The sequence below is a fragment of the Malania oleifera genome, chromosome 7 (assembly GCF_029873635.1).
Source record: "Malania oleifera isolate guangnan ecotype guangnan chromosome 7, ASM2987363v1, whole genome shotgun sequence".
Classification (NCBI taxonomy): Eukaryota; Viridiplantae; Streptophyta; class Magnoliopsida; order Santalales; family Ximeniaceae; genus Malania; species Malania oleifera.
The window spans coordinates 39,576,858-39,597,796 of NC_080423.1; the positions used below are offsets into that span (position 1 = coordinate 39,576,858).

The 20,939-nt window shown below is 35.7% G+C and overlaps 1 non-coding gene across 1 annotated transcript; it reads left to right on the forward strand.

Annotated features, from left to right (window-relative positions):
• The first annotated feature begins 18,911 nt into the window (after window positions 1-18,911).
• LOC131161116 (small nucleolar RNA R71) lies at window positions 18,912-19,017 on the forward strand. The gene has a single exon (XR_009138275.1). It is a non-coding gene; the product is annotated as a small nucleolar RNA R71 (small nucleolar RNA).
• Window positions 19,018-20,939: the final 1,922 nt, after the last annotated feature.

Genomic DNA, 20,939 nt, shown 5'->3' on the forward strand with positions numbered 1-20,939 from the left:
GGCATGTAGGTTGAGGTCAGCCCCGCTAATTGACCCGGTTAAGGTTGAGGTCAGCCCTGTGCTAATTGACCTGGTTGTATTAGGTGCCCCTCCACCCATTAAGTGAGCCATTACTAGAATCTTTGGGCTTGGGAGCTAGAGGTGGGGACGTAGGCACAGTTGGTTGAACCTCGATAACATATCATGTGCATTATTTATATTTACTGCACATGTATGTTATAATTGGTGAATGTTGCGCATGATTCTAATTTCTGCACGTTGTATCTATATGTGCATTTGGAACTGCATAGACAGACCCTAGGTTGTGAATGTACTACTGCTAGATTAGTTTAACCTAGGCGATAAATTTTTAAATTCCAATTCACCCCCCACCCCCTCTTGGGAATACACCAAAGCTAACATATTTTTTTTGGATGAATATTGAAATTTGCCTCCCAAAGTTAGGCTTTTGTGCTAAATAGTTTCATTGTTAAGGAGTCTAGCAACTGATTTTTTTTTTCATTTTAGGGAATAAAAAAATTTCATCCCTAAAAGCAACTCATAGTTTTTCTGATGAAATAATTTCATCCCTAAATAACATAAAGGAGGAAAGAAACTCGTTGGCAATTATCATTGTACATCAACTAATGACAAAACTTTTTCGTCCCTAAAGATCTTTTGGGACAACAAAAATTTGTCGCAAAAGTCATTGGGAATAGTAATGTTGCTTTTAATAACACTTTTAGCAACAATAATCTCTCATCACCAAAACTAATATTTTTTTTTCCTTTTTCCTTTTTCCTTTAAATCAAATGTAGTTCCAATACAATTTCAACAATCAATAACCTTAAATATTCAACACTTGTACTAAAAAGGTCAAAAATGCATTCAATATTCCATTAAAATACTCAACCAACATTCAAAAAAAGATTCAAATACTGTATAAAACATCCAAATGTTATTACATCAAACCATCCAAAATATTAACACAAATATCCCAAAATTTATTTTTCTTAACATATCGATCTCTAACTATAATACTCCATCATATCTACAAAGAAATATATATATATATATATATATATATATATATATATATATAAGTGAATAAGTTACATAATGAAAAAACAAAAATTATAAATAAAAAAATTTGAAAAATAAATCAATTTGATTTGTTTTTTTAACTTGTAAACTATTTTCCCTTTTTACAAAAGACTTCATCTTGTCACATTTTTCTTACAAGAGTTGTATCAGAGCACGATTTTTTACCAGAATATACATATTCTAAGTTTCAAGCACTTAGAACCCCATTTTGAGTTGTTTTATTGGCTTAATGTTGTAACTTAGGAATCATTGGCTCGTTTTCTATACGACTAATTCCTATGTATCATTTTATTCATATGAGTTCTAAGTTTTAGGCACTTAGAAACCCATTTTTTAACTTATTTTCTTCCTCCTAAGGTTCAAACTTGGGAACTATTAGTTTGTTTTCCATACAACTTGTTCCTACACATCATTTCATACATAAATGTTGTGTCATTGCATGGTTTTTTTTTTTTTTGCCTAATTATGCACATGCTAAGTTTTAGGCACCTAGACCCCTTTTTGGACTTGTTTTCTTTCCTTTAAGGTTCAGACTTGGTAAATATTGGCTCAATTTCCATATGACTAGTTCCTATATTTCATTTCACTCTTGAAGTTGTGTCGATGCATGAGTTTTTACCTAATTATTCATATGGTAAATTTCGGGCACTTAAGACCCCATTTTTTTACTTGTTTTCTTCTTCCTAAGGTTCAAACTTGGAATTATTGGCTTATTTTCCACACAACTTCTTCTTACAAATCATTTTACACATAATAGGGTGTCAGTGCATCGTTTTCTACCTAAATATGCATATGGTAAGTTTCTAGCACTTGGAACACCATTTTTTACTTGTTTTCTTGCTCCTAGGGTTCAAACTTGGGATTCATTGGCTTGTTTTCTGCATGACTTGATTTTATGTGTCATTTTACATAGGAAAATTGAGTTGAAGTATTATTTTTTTATCTAAGTAAACTTATTCTAAGTTTCAAGTACTTTAAACATCATTTTTTACTTGTTTTCTTCCTTTTAAGGTTCAAATATGGGAATCGTTGGCTTATTTTTTGCACGACTTATTCCTACGCGTCATTTTATTCACAAGAGTTGTGTAGGTGCATGAGTTTTTACTTAATTATGCATATTCTAAGTTTTGAACACTTAGAACCCCATTTTTAACTCTTTTTCTTCCTTCTAAGGCTCAAACTAGGGAACCGTTGGCTCATTTTTCACATGACTTGATTCTATGCATCACTTCATATAGGAGAGCTGTAACGACCAGCTTATTTTACCATAACATTTGTTTTTTTTTTTTTTCTTCATAATAATATCCAATATAATAATCCTAACAAATCATAATCAACATGGACTCATGGGCACTAGGGATATACCCGAAATACAACACGGAAGCCTAAGCAGCAAGAAACATAAAATCATATACATACCAAATTATTAATCAACACAATACCAGAGTTTACTACAACTATCATGTACATACACGCATCCCAAAATATCCCAAAGTGGCTTAGGGTCACCACCCAAAAATTTGACGGACCCTAGCAAAATAACTTACCCTTTAGATAGGGTAGAACAGTTGAACTCTAACACTGCGAAGCTCTATTCGCTCTTCTATCTAGGACTCCTGAAATATTTATATAGTTGGGGTGAGACACCTCTCAGTAAGGGAAATAAACTAATATCAGTGTGTGGCAACATGAGTATTTTCGTGTTATATATATAATAGTACATAACATACTTGATAAAACTATCTGTATCATATCTAAGAGAAACATGTTTTATAAACTAATATCAGTGTATGGCAACATGAGTATTTTCATGTTATATATATAATAGTGCATAACATACTTGATAAAATTGTCTGTATCATATCTAAAAGAAACATGTTTTATCATATCATGGTATAACATACTAAATTTCTATACACATAAATCATCTTATATAACTGAACATAGAAAACATCCTAAAATGGTTAGCTGGATGGTGTCATGTCTTACCCCCACATGACTGGATTGTGCGGCCTGAAGACGGGACCAAGCAATGGTTGGCCGACCACGCTAGATCAACATAAGTCCGTAAGTACGATAGGTCTGCCCCTCCTGGTCTAGACACTAGAGGGACGCCTGCGCTATAATAAATCACATCGACTGCCAATCTCTCACTGCCCCCGTACAGCAAGCGATAGCACTAACATAAACATGATCGTGATCATATAGCTACGGTACCGTTCTTCATGAAAGCCTAAACCAAGCCAACCAGATTCTGATAACATATAACATATTTTCAAATAATGATACATTACTATTTCATAATATATTTGTCATGTTAATATCTTCATACAACTTTGCATAACAGATCATATAAAATTTACGGCCCTTATGCCGGCATTTTGTATTTTGTAAATCATGGCCCGTACGCCAGTATTGCATATCATAAAAACCTTCGGCCCTTATGCTACCATATCATGTAGAATCCTCGGCCCTTACGCCGACATATCATATAAAATTCCTTAGTTTGAAAAATCTCTGTATCATTTTAACATTTTCCTAAAAGCAGTAATAACATACCTATTTTTTACACATAATATTTCATCACCATAATTTCCGTGGTAAATATTACTCATGCCACACAAAAGAGATAATAAACTTATTTATGATATTATACATGAAATCTATATTTATGATCAACAACATTATTTCCAACATAAATCTATAATATACATATTTATCTAAAACTAAATGCTGTAAAATTGTAAACACATTTTCATAAAAATCTGACTTAGTTTATTCCCTTACCTGACTTCTGGAAAGCCCCTAAAATCACTAGTCCTATACTCGCAGGGTTCCCCATTCAACACCCTAAAAACAACATTACCCTAAACAAAACTTCAGTATTTCTTTGAGTACTACATTTTCTACAACTGTAGGAGAGCCAAATACTAGATAAAAAATCTTACCCTGAATTTGGGATGAAGTCCAAGTTAGCCCGACCAACGATCCACTCCAGCAGACTTGAAGAGAAACTTCCCAGAAGTGTAGTGGTAGCCTCGGATCGTCGATCCGGCAAAGAATGGACCCAAAATCTTAGAGAGAAGGGAGAGGGTATGAATAGGAAATAGAGAGAAAGTGATCATTCACGGAATTTCTACAGAAAAATCGAGTTTAGGTTATTTATACACCTGCACTCGTCAATGAGCCACGTCACTTTGTCGACAAGGCCACAAAATAAGTTCATCAACGAATGCTCATTCCTCGTCGACAAAATTCAGGGCTGAAAATAGACTCATGGTAACTTCTCATCGACGAGACATGTGTCCTCGTCCATGATCCCAATATGCCACTTCGTCGACGAACGCACTGCTGTGACCCCCTTTACAATTTCTTTTCTCTCCCTTTTTATTATTTAAATACCATAATTCTTTGGGTTTCTACAAGAGTTGTGTCAGTCCATGATTTTTTTTATTCTAAGTTTTGGGCACCTAGAACCCTATTTTAAGTTGTTTTTTTCTCTTAAACTTCTAAGTTGAGAATTGTTAGACCATTTTTCACATGACTTGTTCATATGCGTCATTTTACTCAAAGGGGTTGTGTTGATGCATGATTTTTGACCTAACTATGCATATACTAAGTTTTGGGCATTTAGAATCCCATTTTTTACTTGTTTTTTTCCTCTAAAGGTTCAAACTTAGGGACCATTAACTCATTTTTTACAAGACTTGATTCTACACATCATTTTACACAAAAGAGTTGTGTTGGTGCATGGTTTTTTACCTAAGTATGCTTATTGTAGTTTTGGGCACTCAAAACCTCATTTTTTGGCTTATTTTCTACCTCCTGAGGTTCAAACCTAGGAACTGTTGGCTTGTTTTCTGCAGGACTTGATTCTATAATTAAGTCATTTTCAATAGAAGAGTTGTGTCAGTGCTTCGTTCTTTTACCTAAATGTGCATATTCAAAGTTTTTGGCACTTAGAACCATCTTTGACTTGTTTACTCCTCCTAAGGTTCAAACTTGAGAACTTTTGGCTTATTTTATGCATGACTTTATCCTACACATCAATTTACACGAGAATTGTGTCGGTACATGGTTTTTTTTTTTTTTTTACCTAAATATGCATATTTTCTATTTTGGAAATTTAAGGCTAGGGCAAGCTGTGCTTTTCTATAAGAAGTAAACTAGAGATCTTGGAAAGCGAGGATACAATGATTCATAAGGGGAGAGAGTGTACGTTCACTCGAAGAGAAAAAAGAGAATTAGAGAACAAGGGAAGAAAGGGGAAAAAAAGATAGCAATGAAGAAGATTAATGAAAAAAGCTTGAAACTTACAAATAGAAGACTCAAGCTAGAAGAAAACAAAGATTGCTTAAAGGTTCTCCATAAGACATAATGGCTTAGGAAAAGTGTAGCAAATAATTAATATCACTAGTCAAAACTTATACGAGGTTTCTCCTTCAATTTCATTTTCTTGTTCCAATATCCATTTTTTAGTTATCATGCTTCCTTCTACAAGTCTCAATTTTGGATCTTTTGACTATCCATTGCCAAAGGCTGGAGATATTTTCTCTATTGTGTTAAGTGGACAATCCATTAGCTTAGCTCCAATAAAAGGTATTACACCTAGTCGAATAGCTCTAATGTTCTCTTCTCCCTTTACAGTATTCAAATGATCACCATGAACAAATTTCAACTTCTAGTGCAATGAAGAAGACACTACCCAAGTTGCATGGATCAACGACTTACCCAATAGTAGATTAAATTAAGGCACAATTTCCAAGACCTGGAACACATTCATGAAGAACAAGGATTAATCTTAATGTCAAGGCCAATCTCTTCTATAATTTCTCTTATGGTTCCATCAAAAGCTTTAACTATTACACCACTCTTTCTTATTGAAGATTGATTGATTCCCAATTTCACCAGTGCTAAATATAGACAAACAGTAAGTGTTGAACCATTATCAACTAGATTTGTGGTATGATTTTTGTCCATGTTTTATAGCTATATACAAAAGGACTCGCATTACCCTTTCCATCCAAAGGAATTTCGTCATATGTATAAGCAACATGAAATTAACTATATTTTCAAACTATTCAATATGTACATTTTGAGATACATGATTTTCCTTCAATACTTTCAACAAAGCATTCCTGCATCCTTTTAAAGTTGTGAGCAAATTGAGTATCGAAATTCAAGGTGGAGTTTTATTCAATTGTTCCAATATGTTGTAATCACTAATTTTAAGCTGTTGTGAAAACTTCTTAACCTCCTCATTGTTGATTTCTTTACTCTTCTCTATATTAGCTTCATTTTATTCCTTTTCACTCATTTTCTCTTTACCTTTCCTCTTTCTTTCCAAGTTTTCAAGAGAGGAGCAACAACCACTTCTCATCATTCAACCACTACCAGATATATTAGCTACTCGGGTAACTTATCTCATTTTTTTATTTCTATTTCATACTTCCTAGGTACAACTCGATTTGAAAAAATATAGAAACGGGATAGGTGGTTTGAGAATCAAAGGTTTAGTATTGGATTTGGAATGTAGATTATATTGGATAACAATTGGTGTGAAGCTAATGGTAATGGAAGATGTTGATTGATTGATGCCATGGATATCACATATTTCAAGAGTATTAATTGATGTGCTTCCATAATCTAGTAAAGGGTTTGTTTTCATTTTGGGATTTGAAGTATTTTTGACTGCCTGGAATTTTAAGATATTGACATAAATGAGATCTTAGACTTGATGTTGAAGGGCTAAGCAGCTATTGGTAGCATAACTAGGTGCATTCATATGATATTCAAAATTCCAGCTTAGATCATAGGATTTCATATTTGCCCTAATTTCATAGGTACCGACACAATCTTCTTTTAAGCTAATAGCTGATGGTATAATTCAACCAAGGGAATTGGAAGAGTAGTGAAATCTCTCATTGGTCTCGGGTCAGAATTATCTTGACTTGTATTGACATTTGATAAGGCTGGCATATTGGATTGTGAGCTAATAACAAGTTGGGTGGTGTAGGTGCAAGCAATCTGAGTTGGAATTTGGTTTTATACTTCATCACTGGAAATTGTACCTCTCCCTCACTTTTCTCTTTCTTGAGAAAGATCTTCTTTGTGACAATTAACTTGTTTAGTTGATTTCAAAGTGGTGTAGTTAATCAATTTTCCATATTTTAGTCCACTTTCAATTTTTTCCCCAATAGTCACAACTGTTGCAAAGTTGGATATATTTTGTAGGATTAGCTTGTCATAGTAGACCCTTTTCAGACTTATAGAAGTACTAACCCTTTTAGTGTCCAATAGTATTGGATTTACTTGAGCAATGTCATCCTCCATCTTTGAGCATAGTCTTTAAAAGTTTCTAAACCTTTCTTTTCCATATTTTGAAGACTTATTTGGTCAATTAGCAATGTTAGCATTGAACTGACATTGTTTTAGAAACAAATTGGCCAAATCTTGCCATTTTTTAACTTAGTTCTTGTCAAGGGAAGCATACCATTTCAAAGTTGAACTAGTTAAGCTTTCATGGAATATATGCATCAAAAAATTTTTATTTTCAGCATAGGGGCCTTTTAATGAGGATACATCTGAAGATGAATCTTAGAATATCATATCCCACAATACTTATCAAAGTTAGGTACTTTGAATTTCTTTGGTTTGTCTACATTAGTAAAAAGGACACAAATCTTCAAAATCTTTAACATCTTCATCATGTATGCCTTGAATTGATCGTAGGTGATTTCTATGCAAGCCGTACAATCTTTTATCACTAGATGACTGAATTTCTTCCTTTTTGGATTTGGTTGACTTGATTAGTTATGATTTAGTTGGTTCAATGCTTGTCCCTTGTCAAGTTATGTTAATGAAAATGGGTTCTTATGCAATTGGTGGTGCAATTGATGGTTGAATTTCATTAGCCATAGGTGACTTTCCTTTTATAAGTTGGACTAGATCCACATATATTTTTCCAAAGCCTCAATCATTTTATCAATGGAAATTCCATTCTGACTATGTTCTCTTCATTTGATTTTGGCAACTCCATGCTTTGTGATTGAGCTCTAGCAAAGATTAGGTCACGAGTAGTTGGATAAATTTTCATTCTTTGTGGAATTGTAATTAGCCTCTAAAGATTATATGAATTGATATTTATATAAAAGAAAACTAATATGCTATAAGGCACATGCATGGGCAACAAAAGGGATAGAATTCAATAGCATAATTAATAAAATATATCCAAATGTTATTAATATTAATTTGGCTTGAAAACCTCTTTAATTAATGCAATCGAGATATACCCTTTATGCAACTTAATTCTACAAGGATGAAGAAAAAAAAGTACACAAAAAATGTTTGACATGCCCTTAATGATAATATCTATGGCTCCATATGTCTTAGCATTTTGTTCATTTTAAACATAGGGTAAAAGCTCTATCTTAGGTTATAAGATAAAGTTCTCTAGTGCATGGTTAGAAAATATCACAAACTCTACAGGTTCTTGGATTGTCTTTGTTAAAAAATACATTTATTTTTGTTTAATTATTGTAGCTTTTATCACAGCTGTTGGATCGTCTTTAAATCCAACGGTTGTGTGGTGTCATATATGTATTTTTAAGCCATGGGAAGATATAGGGATTGCTTGTCATTTTGTGCAAGGAGAGCTGGAGAGGGGTTCTCTTTAGGAAGAACTTTTCTTCAATGGGTTGAAGGTTAAAGGGTGTACAGGGGATCTAGAATCAGGGAGAGATTGATCGGATCTTGCACTACCATCATTTCATAGTGGATTTTTCTCCAGGTGCATGCTCCATGGATGTAGGCAACCTTACCAAACCACGTAAAATCTCTCGTCTCCATTTTTCTATGAATGTTCTTTGGTTGATTTATTTTGTTGATCGGAAGATTACAATCGTTGCGCGTCAACAAGTGGTATCAGAGCACGATTTCTATTGGATGCAAATATGATAGATCAGATCAGATTGAAAGAAAAAAAATTTTGGATCTGGAGTTTTTCCGCAGGAGTGCTCAAGATCAGAGCAATTTGTTTAGATTGGATTGCGGTACGCGAAGATTCAGATCAGGTGCCAAAAAATTATTCCAAAAATTTTCAATTGAAGGAGGATCATTTTTCAATTTAAGGTGTGAAAAAAAAAATTGGAAGAAAAAAATTTTTCATGGATGAAGAACATGATGAATAGTGCCAGAATTGGGTGACAGAACCGGATTTAGAATCGGATCTGAGCGTGAGTTGAGGCGCGGATCCTCCCTGTGGAGCGTTGATGTCACGCTGACGCAAGGCGTCGTTGCTGACATCATCCTGATAGGTGCTAATCTTACTATTGATGTCAGAGGAGAGAAAAAAAAAAAAATTTAAGGTGAGTACTTCGTCGGCCAAGTTCAAGGTGGAGCCCTCTAATGGGAAAAATATTTTCAGTATGTGGCAAAGCACTGTGAAGGATATGTTGGTCCAACAAGGACTGATTAAGACACTGTATAGGAAAGACAAGAAGTCAAAGACCATGTCAAATGATCAGGGGGAGGAACTTGAAATGAAAGTGGTAAGTACCATTCGCTTAAGTTTAGCTCCAGAAATTAAATACAGTGTGTTGAATGAAACATCACCAGCTAAGCTTTGGAAAAATTGGAGAATATTTATCTGTCCAAGTCCATAGTTAATAGACTATATTTGAAGAAACAATTGTATTAGTTGAGGATGACTGAGAGCACAGAAGTCAGAGACCACCTCAATTATTTCAATAAGATAATCTCGCAGTTGTTGAGTATTGAGGTAAAAATTGAGGAGGAAGATAAAGCAATGATTCTGTTGTATTCACTTCCTAGTTCACTTGATACTTTGAAAACCATACTACTGCTAAGTAAGGAGACTCTTACAGTTGATAAGGTGACTACTGCCATTCTAAAGAGTGAGAATTTTTACAAACCAGATCATCCAGGACATGGAGAAGGGTTGGTGGCTAAGGGTGAGTCTAGCCAATAGCGGGGCAGGAGTTCTAGTATGAGTAATTGGAATCAAGGGAAATCTCGATCCAAGTCCAGAGGTAAGATTGGGAACTGGAGGAGTGATTGTTTTTATTATGGGAAAGAAGGGCATATGAAGAAGGACTGTCTAAGGAGGAAAAGAGAATTAGAGGAAAAGAACAAGAAGAAGACTGAGTAGGCTACTGTAGTGGAGAGCAGTTCATCAACTTTTGATGGGGATCTTTTGGTTATTACTACAGGTTCCAGTTACTTAGCCAATACCTAGACTTTGGATTCAGCGTACCCATATCATATATGTCCATATGGGGAATGGTTTGACTCCTATGAACCAATCTCTGGAGGGACAATGTTGATGGGTAATGATGCTTCCTGACTCACTCTAAAAATGAGCAACTCGGAAGCTATCCCAAGTATAGGATTTCAGTCGTATAATAATTAACCTAAGGGTCATATCGCCTCCTCAGGGAATGCAGTTTAATTCTAAACTTAGTGTAATTCCAAAAGAAAATAAGAAACAGAAGGTTTACTGAATACAATTTAGATTCGGGTTTTTGGATGTTTAAGATTTTTTTTTGACGAATTAAAACAATGTGAAATTTAATTTATGAACCCACATGCACTATATTAACAACGAGAAATGGGAAAAAGCACAATGAAATAGACAATGACAAAATTAAATACCAAACACAATCCTACGTTTAATCAGTTAGGTAAGAAATAAATCCCACGTTTGAACTTCGGACAAGAAGCCCAAAGACGATAACTTTATCACGTAACTAAAACATTCAACCTTAAAACCTTAATTAGATACTAACTCAAACAAAAACTAACCTTTAACAGAATCAAGAATGCAAACCAAAATTAAACTAAATCCAACCAAACTTAAGATTTAAAAAAAAAAAAATCGAGCTTATCACTGGAAAATAACTCAAATCAAAACTCATTCCGAAGATGATATTAAATTAAAGGAAAAAAAATAGAAAACAGAATTTAATAATGCTAATAATCCAATAAAATTTAAACTTTCAATAAAAACTTTAAATAAAATAAAAAAAAACTAAAAGTAACAATACTGCAACTTGAACAAATATTTAAATACTAAAGAAATATAAAGTAAAGAGAGATGAAGAGAGTAGAAAGAGAGAGAGAGAGAAAGAGAGAGAGAGAGAGAGAGAGAGAGAGAGAGAGAGAGAGAGAGAGAGAGGCAGCCTTGTGGTGTGGTTCGGGTTGCAACAAGACAGCCTTGCTCTCGGGTTCTCCTCTAGCAACAGCAAGGCAAAGCACAGCTTTCAGGTTCTCCCTTCAGCACACAGCAGCAGCAACAAGGCAAAGCAAAGCTCTCAGGTTCTCCCTTTAGCACATAACAGCAGTACTAGTTAGCAGCAACAGAGAATCGAGAAGACGAGAGGGATAGAGGAGAGTTGAGGGATTTCTAGCGAGAAGACACTGAGGAAGAGGAGAGAATGAGAGAGAAACAAAAAAGAGATTGAGAAGCTAAGAGGGATAGAGAGACAGAGAAAAGAAAGAAAAGACTGAGGGGGGTGAGAGGGAAAGAAGGGGAAAGGGACGAGAAGAGAGGGCGAGAGAAAGAGGGGCAGCGAGGATAACTGAGAGAGAAGGAAAGGAGAGGCTGAGGCACTGATAAAAAAAAACAAAGAACGACCCCTTTTGAAGCCCTAAGTCACGCGGTCGCATCCATGCATGCAGCCCCATTTGTTTTTTTTTTTTTAATTCCCCTAAGGCTGACCCCTTCATTCCAGTGCAAACCTCCAAGCTCTCTTCACAAACCCACACACACACGGCTTCATGCACAAGCCCATTCACACACACGTGCATGGCTCCTTCTTGGACTCGAGCTCACACATGACCCACATACACTTTAATTTCAATTTTTATTTTCAAAAATTGTCTTGCAATAATAGAATACGAATGTCTATAAATTTTTGAAAAAAAAATAAGATATTAATCTCAAGATTGTCAAATGAGCTCAACGTTAAAAATGTTAGACATAATTAGGCATTTAATTAGAATTATAATCTTTAATGCACAATTTAAAATGAATAATTACGTAACTTTGACACGTAATCACACCCCCCCCCCCCAACTAACGTTTTACAAGTCCCTAGCAAAAAAAAAAAGAACTAAGAAAACTACCAAATCCTATCTACCTCCTCTTTCGCGAGAAACACGGTTGCATTTACCAAATGCAACAAGGCTTTAAACCCCTAGGTTGATCCTAGTGGACGAGTTGCAGTCTCGTGAGGGTTTTCAAAGAGACACCCACAAACACCAATTCTAATGAATATTAAATGAATGTACATGCAACACAACCATACCATTTCACATACAGGAATATAACCAGATTACACACAAGCTTATTCATACACAATTCACACAACTTCGACACAAGTCATTCATGCAAATTTCATCATTATATAGCCATTAAGAACAATATACTCACATAAAGTTAACCAGCAATTACAATTAAGAGTTAATGTAGCCATATAAATTCGAGTATAAATAGGCAAAATTTTGAGGCATGTATAATGTAAATGACTCGTTACACCCAGGATACCAATAAACACCAACAGAACGGTCATTTTAACTCAGCCTAACTAGTATGCCCTCAAAAACACTCAAAATGATGGGTTCACTCATCATATGTGACGAGGAGTGTCATGATCAAACATCCCATATATTGCAAGGAACAAACGCTAAATATATGGAGTGGACTAGTCTAAAAAGGATCCAGTCTATCTGTGAGGTGTCGGATCCTTCACCCTACCATCTTCTCACCTACTCGTCATATCTAACCAAGACCACCCTAGATCAACTTATTCACAAACCAGACGTGAATACATCTGAGGCATTAGGCGATTGAAGAGTCTTCATATGTGGAGAACATGTGTCGTGTCCATGACGTTTTATGGTATCTGTGTGGAGTAAGTATTAACCTTTCACTTCGTGCACATTTCTATTTTTCCTTTTTCTTTCTTCTACTCATTTTTCAATTTCTTTATTTTCATAGTCAATTAGGACAATCATTACACTTCTTTTGTTGTATTCACACCACCCATGTGAATTGAGCTTGAACAGTAGTCTATGAACTAAGTCTATCTCTAGGGGTGGCTCAGCCTTCACACTTGAGTAGGCTATAAGACTTGGGTCCCTATCTCCCCACTAGATGTCACTTCTAGGCTAGCAACTCAAAAATAGAGACTAGTGTACAAAGAATTGTCTAGAAGAAAAGAGAATTGAGTTTCATGAATGATCTGATGTTAACACTCAAAAGAATGATAAATAGCTCAAGAATACCTCACAAGGTGACATAGTGGCCACGGTTGTTCTCTCAGTGCTCACAAGAAATTTTAAATGCAACAAATCACCTGAATGTGTATATTCAGTGTCATGAGATACCATGTAAATACAAGAATTTATATAGCCAGATTAACACGAATGAACTACCAGTCAACCTTCATGGAGTTACAAAGTCATATAAAGAGAAACTACACATAAATAACTCGAGTGTGTAACTCTTGGGTTAGATGCAAGTATGTGAAGGGTATAAGTCAGTGTTAATCATGACATAATCATCCATCTTCAGTACTCTTTTTTTTTAAATAATAAAAACTCAGCAAGTGGAAGCGCACAATGTCACATGCAAATTCTCAACCCCCACCCCCCCAACTAAAGTGGAACATTGTCCTCAATGTGAAAGCATAGGGGAAATAAAAAAAAAAATTGTGCATAAGGGAAACAAGCTAATGGAAAAAAAAAAAAAAAAACACACACACACACACACACAGAAAATCACTACCAACTAGTGCAATAGAAAAAGAAAAGAAAAGTAATAGGAAAGAAAGGTCAGAAAACTCCCCTAGGGTCTTGCAGAAGCAAGACCCCTTCATTTGGATTGAAGGGAGTCATGAAAGGCTTGAGCCACTGTCCATTGACCGTGAAGCCGTTACCATCCTTTGGATCCACAATGTCTACTACGCCATGAGGATGAACGTGTTTAACGATGTACGGGCCACCCCATTGGGACTTCGGCTTCCTGAGAAACAGATGTAATCTGGAGCCATAAGGAAGAACTTGCTGATTCGAGAAAAGGTGTTTATCCCTAATTTTCATGTCATGCAGAAGCTTCATTCATTCCTTCACTAAGTGAGCATTGTCATAGGCTTCCCTCCTGGATTCTTCAAGCTCACATACCTGCAACTTTCTCAAACCTTTGGCATCATCAAGTGAAAAGTTAATCTATTTAATAGCCCATAATGCACGATGTTGAATCTCAACAGGTAAATGACATGCCTTACCGTAAACTAACTTGTAAGGAGACATCCCTAAATTTGTCTTGAAACAGTTTGGTAGGCCCAGAGTGCATCAACCAGTTTTTCTAACCAATCTTTTTTATTAGGACGAATCGTTTTTTCAAGTATGATATTGATCTCTTTGTTGGCTAGCTCAGCTTGACCATTAGTTTGAGGGTGGTATGGAGCAGAGACCTTATGGGTAACTCCATATTTTTGCATTAATTTTTCAAACAGTTTGTTATAAAAGTGCAACCCGCCATCACTAATGATCGCTTTGGGTATGCCAAAATGTGCAAATAGCTCCTTGAGAAATCGGATGACAACACTGTGGTCATTTGTTCTACAAGGTATAGCATCCACCCATTTTGAAACATGATCCACAACAACTAGAATATAAGAATTTCCAAAAGAGTTTGGGAACGGTCACATAAAGTCAATTCCCCAACAATCAAAGATTTCAAGAGCCAAAATGGGAGACATAGGTATTTCATTCTTTGTTGTGATTTTCCCCAGTTTCTGACAGGCTTCACAAGTTTTACAAAAATTCTCAACATCTTTAAACATAGTGGGCCAGTAGAGTCCAATTAGCAAAATTTTTGAAACAGTTTTCTTTGCAGCAAAGTGACCTCCACACTCTCAACTATGAAAAAAATGCATCACAAAAGTGAATTCATCATCAACCATACATCTACGAACCAACTTATCAGAGCAGCATTTAAACAGATATGGGTTGTCAAAATAATAATAATGTTGTACCTTTATAAGGAACTTACGCTTATCCTGAGTTAACCAATGTGCTGGCATTCAGTCGGTGACGAGGTAGTTCACAATATCAGCAAACAACGGAGTGTGTGACACTACAAAAAGATGCTCATCAGGAAAATCATCATTTAAAGGAGAAAGAGATACAGACACATCAGGTAGCTGCAAACAAGAGAGATGATTAGCTATAACATTTTCTACTCCCTTTTTATCTCGAATGGTGATTTCAAATTTCTGAAGAAGTAGAATCAATCTGATCAACCTGGGTTTAGCATCCTTCTTTGCCAACAAATATTTCAAAGCAGTGTGATCAGTAAAAATTATGACAGGTGATCCAATGACATAAGAACAAAATTTTTCTAAAGCAAACACAACAATTAACAGTTCTTTCTCAGTTTTGGTATAATTTTTCTGAGCATCATTCAAAGTATGACTTGCATAATAGATAATAGATGGCTTGTTATTAGCTCTTTGGCATAGAACGGCACCAAGAGCGAAGTCACTAGCATCAGTCATGATTTCAAATGGCAAGTCCCACCGAGGAGGTTGCATAATGGGTGCAATAGTCAAATGTTTCTTCAGTGTTTCAAAGGCCTGTTGGCATTCATCGGTCCACAAAAATTCATTCTCATTTTGCAATAAAGTACATAGTGGTTTAGCAATACTACTAAAGCCCTGAATGAAGCGCCTATAGAAGCTGGTATGACCAAGGAAAGAACAGATATCCCTTACTGTCTTAGGGACAGGTAATTAGGAAATCAACTCTACCTTGGCCCTGTTGACCTCTATACCATGCTCCGAAACCAAATAACCATGTACTAAACCACTACTTACCATAAATTGACATTTTTCCCAATTCAAAAGAAAATTCTCTTCTTCACATCTTTTCAGAATAATAGTCAAATTTTTCAGACAAATATCAAAGCACTTGCCAACCACAGAAAAGTCATCCATGAAAATTTCACACATATCATCTAACATATCAAAGAAAATACTCATCATACAGCACTGGAAAGTAGCAAGTGTATTGCATAGACCAAATGGTATTCTGTGAAAGGAGAAAGTACCAAAGGGACAAGTTAAGGTAGTTTTCTCTTTATCCTCTAGTGCTACAGCAATTTGATAAAAACCAGAAAATCCATCTAAGAAATAGTAAAAGGAAGTACCAACTACTTTTTCGAGTATCTGATCCAGGAAAGGTAACGGGAAGTGATCTTTTCGGCAAACTGAATTCAATTTACGATAATCAACGCACATTCTCTAACCCGTTACTTTCTTAGATGGGATCAACTCTACATTAGCATTTTCAATGACAGTCAAACTAGATTTTTTTGGAACTACTCGTGTCGGGCTTACCCACTTGCTGTCAGAGATCGAATAGACGATGTTGGCAGCTAATAATTTCAGCACTTCGTTCTTTACCACCTCCTTAATGTTTGGATTCAGTCTCCGTTGCACATCACGAACTGGTCTAGCATCTCTTTCAACGAAGATGTTATGAGTACAAATCAAAGGTCGATACCCTTGATGTCTGCAATGGTCCATCCTATCGCTCGTCGATGCTTCCTTAGTACCTATAATAACTCAGTTTCTTGTTTAAGAGTAAGGTGAGAAGAGATTACCACTGGGAATGTGCCCTCTGTTGGACCCAAGAAAACATACTTCAGCTCTTCAGGTAATGGCTTCAGCTCAAGTGTCAAAACTTCTTCTTCAGATGACTTCATAACTTCTGGTAGATCAATAGCTTCAAAAGTTGGCTTATGCCAACTACTCGTGTAACTCGCATCCAACAAGTGAGGGGAACCATCTATCTCTGTGATCTACCCCTCGGATTCTAGAAACTCTCTATTCAAGGGAGTTTTTTCATCAAATATCTCAAGTTGTTCAAAAGAGTCATTCTCAAACGCACCATCAACATCAGGTACTAACAATAGCTCTGAAATATCCAAATCATCTATTACATCAACTGCCTGTGCTTCTGCATCATCACACCCACTTGACATCTTGTGAGCACTTAACATGTTCATCTCCAATGTCATATTTTCGAACGTGAACTTAAGTACTCTGCTTCGACAATTAATCAAGGCATTGGAGGTGGCAAAGAATGGTCACCCCAGAATAATAGGGGCCTGGTATGTGGTGGAGGTAGACTACTGCATATCCAAAACAACAAAGTCCACAGGGTAGTAAAATTTGTCAACTTGAACCAATACATCCTCAATAACGCCTCGTGGAACTTTTACTAATATGTCTACCAACTGTAGAATCATGGAAGTTTTCTTCAGCTCACCTAAACCCAACTACTCATACATCGAAAATGAGTGCAAGTTCACACTACTCCCCAAATCAAGTAAAGCTCTCCTAATACGAGATTCACAGATTATAATAGAAATAGTGGGAGAACCAGGATCTCTAAGTTTCTGAGGTGTCTGACTCAATATCAACACACTGACTTGCTCAGTCAAGAAAGCCTTCTTCTTTACGTTCAGTTTTCTTTTCACTGTGCATAGATCCTTCAGAAATTTTGCATATGCAGGAACTTGTTGTATGGCATCCAAAAGCGGGATATTAATCTTCACTTGCTTGAAGATTTCTTGAATCTTAGTGTGATACTTATTCTTTTGACCAAATGTAAACCTCAGAGGATAGGGTACCACAGGTTGATACTCCTTAATAGTCTCATCCTCCTTATTACCAGACTTCTTTGGATCTGAGCTTGCTTCATTTGATTTTTCTTTTGCCTCATTTGTCTCAGTTGCAACTTCAGGTGATGGAGCAACTGTTTTTGGATCAACGGGTATTTCAAGGCAGGAAACTTCTTTTCCGCTTCTCAAGGTAATGACGACCTTTGCTTACTCAAAGGAATCCCCTGAAACTTTATGTACTGGCTGCTATTGTTGTCGATATACCTGGGGATTAGGTTGAGGTTGTGCTAGAAATTTTTATTTTTTTAAAGCATTCAACTATATACTCATCTTATTAATAGTGCCTTGTAGCTTATTTATGGTCTGATTGTTATTCTGCATAAATTGTTGAAGAGTTTTTGCTATCTATGCCATGCCATCATCAGAAGGTTTCTTTGATGGAATAGGAACTAAATTAGGTTGAAATCCTAGAGGTGCATAGCTCTGAAAGATTTGTTATGGCTGATACTGCTATTGAGGAGCTGCAACTGGATGATATAGAGGTTGCGGAGGTGGTGCATAAGATTGAGGAAGTTGTTGAAACTGTGAGGAAGATGGACCAGACTGATCATTCCTCCATAAGAAGTTCTAGTGACTCCTCCATTTCGAATTATAAGTCTTCAAGAATGGCTGATATTGAGATCTGTTGACCCAATTTGCTGATTGCATCCGATCAAATCTACTCTCCTGCCATACTAGTAGAAACAAATAATCCGGAATTTTATGGTTAGGGGTCTCACAAATAGAACATACCTCTACTGATTTTGTAGCTTTCACTTTTTATAATTCCATAACCTCTAGTTTTTTAGACAAAGCATCAACAAGAGCCCGTAGATTAGTCTCCTCTTTGACCTCGTGTTTACCTCCACCACTGATTGCTTTGAGAGGTTGTGCTGCTATTGGTGCCCAATCATATCTTGTGTTCCATTGTTAGGCACTTTCGACTAAGTAATCAAAGAATGATAAAGTCTAATCTGGTTCCTTACTGAAGAACTCCCCGTTGCACATAATCTGGACAAATTGTTTACATTCAAGGGTAAGAGCAGTATAGAAATAATTGACTAACCTCCAGGATTTGAATTCGTGATGTGGACATATATTCATCAGATCCTTGAACCTCTCCCAACAAGCCTAGAAGGTCTCATCACCTTTTTGCATGAACTGACTAATATGCTCTTATAGGTACTACGTTCTATAAAAAGGAAAGAATTTGTGTAAGAACTCACGCTGCATTTTCAGGCTAACTAGTACTAGAATTAGGTCTCAGAGAGTTAAACAAGATTTTTGCCTTATCTTTCAAAGAAAAATGAAATAAGTGAAATTTGACATACTCATCAGTTCTAGCCCTATTAATGAAAGTGGTACAAATCAACTCAAAATATATCAAATGCTGATATGGACTCTCAGAATCCATCTCGTGAAACTGAGGTATCATAGATAACATACCATGCTTAATTGTGAAGTTCGGTGCATCTTGTGGTAAAAAAATGCAAGGTGTAGTAGAAGTGCGTGTAGGCTGCATAAAATCCTGAAGTGTACATGGTGCAACCATAACTCCCTCAAAAATTTCTTCAAAAAGATCACTCAAATCAATTTCAGAATCACTAGTAAAAGTAACAGGAGAACAATCAGATTCTATGTTTTGTGTGTCACTACTAGTGCTAAGTGAAATTTTAGACAGCATATTTGAAAGATCTCTAACCCAAGGCATCAAACATCAATGCAAACAATAAAAATTCACCAACACAGCAGCAAACAAGCATGATCAAATTTTAAATTTTTTAAATTTTATTTTTTTTATTTTTTTTATTTTTTTTAAATAAAAAATAATTTGAAAAACATAAATTTTGAAATTAAATCTGGCACTCCCTAGCAACGGCGCCAAAAACTTGACTCACTCTAAAAATGAGTAGCTCGGAAGCTATCCTAAGTATAAGAATTCAGTCGTGTAATAATTAGCCCAAGGGTCATATCGTCTCCTCAGGTAATACAGTTTAATTCCAAATTTAGTGTAATTTCAAAAGAAAATAAGAAGCAAAAGGTTTACTGAACACAGTTCAGATTTGGGTTTTGGGATGTTTGATATTTTTTTGATGAATTAAAACAATGTGAAATTTAATTTATGAACCTAACATACACTATATTAACAACGAGAAATAGGAAAAAGAACAATGAAATAGATGATGACAAAATTAAATACCAAACACAATCCTATGTTTAATCAGTCAAGCAAGAAATAAATCCCACGTTTGAATTTTGGACAAAAAGCCCAAAGACGATAACTTTATCACGTAACTGAAACATTCAACCTTAAAAACCTCAATCAGATACTAACTCAAACAAAAACTAAACTTTAACATAATCAATAACGCAAACCAAAACTAAACTAATTCCAACCAAACTTAAGATTTAAAAATAAGAAACTGAGCTTAACACTAAAAAATAACTCAAATCAAAACTCATTCCGAAGATGATATTAAATAAATAAAAAAGCAAACTAAATTTAATAACGTGAATAACCCAACAAAATTTAAACTTTCAATAAAAACTTTAAATAAAAAAAAAAAACTAAAAGTAACAATACTACAACTTGAACAAATATTTAAATAGTAAAGAAATAGAAAGTAAAGAGAGATGAAGAGAGTAGAGATAGAGAGAGAGATAAGAAAGAGGAAGTCGTGTGGTGTGGTTCGGGTTACAGCAAGGCAGCCTTGCTCTTAGGTTCTCATCCAGCAACAGCTACAGTAGCAAGGTAGAGCGGAGCTTTTAGGTTCTCCTTTCAGCACATAGCAGTAGCAGTAGGGCAAAGTAAAGCTCTCAGGTTCTCCCTTCTACACACAGCAGCAGCATCGGGCAACAACAACAGAGAACCGAGAAGACAAGAGGGAGAGAGGGGAGCTGAGGGACTACCAGAGAGAAGAGACTAAGGGAGAGGAGAGAAAGAGAGAGAAAGAGAAAAGAGATTGAGAAGCTAAGAGGGACAAAGAAAAGAGAGAAAAGATTGAGGAGGATAAGAGGGAAAGAAGGGGAAAGGGATGAGAAGAGAGAAAAGAGGGCGAGACAGAGAGGGGCGGCGAGGAGAACTGAGAGATAAGGGAAGGAGAGG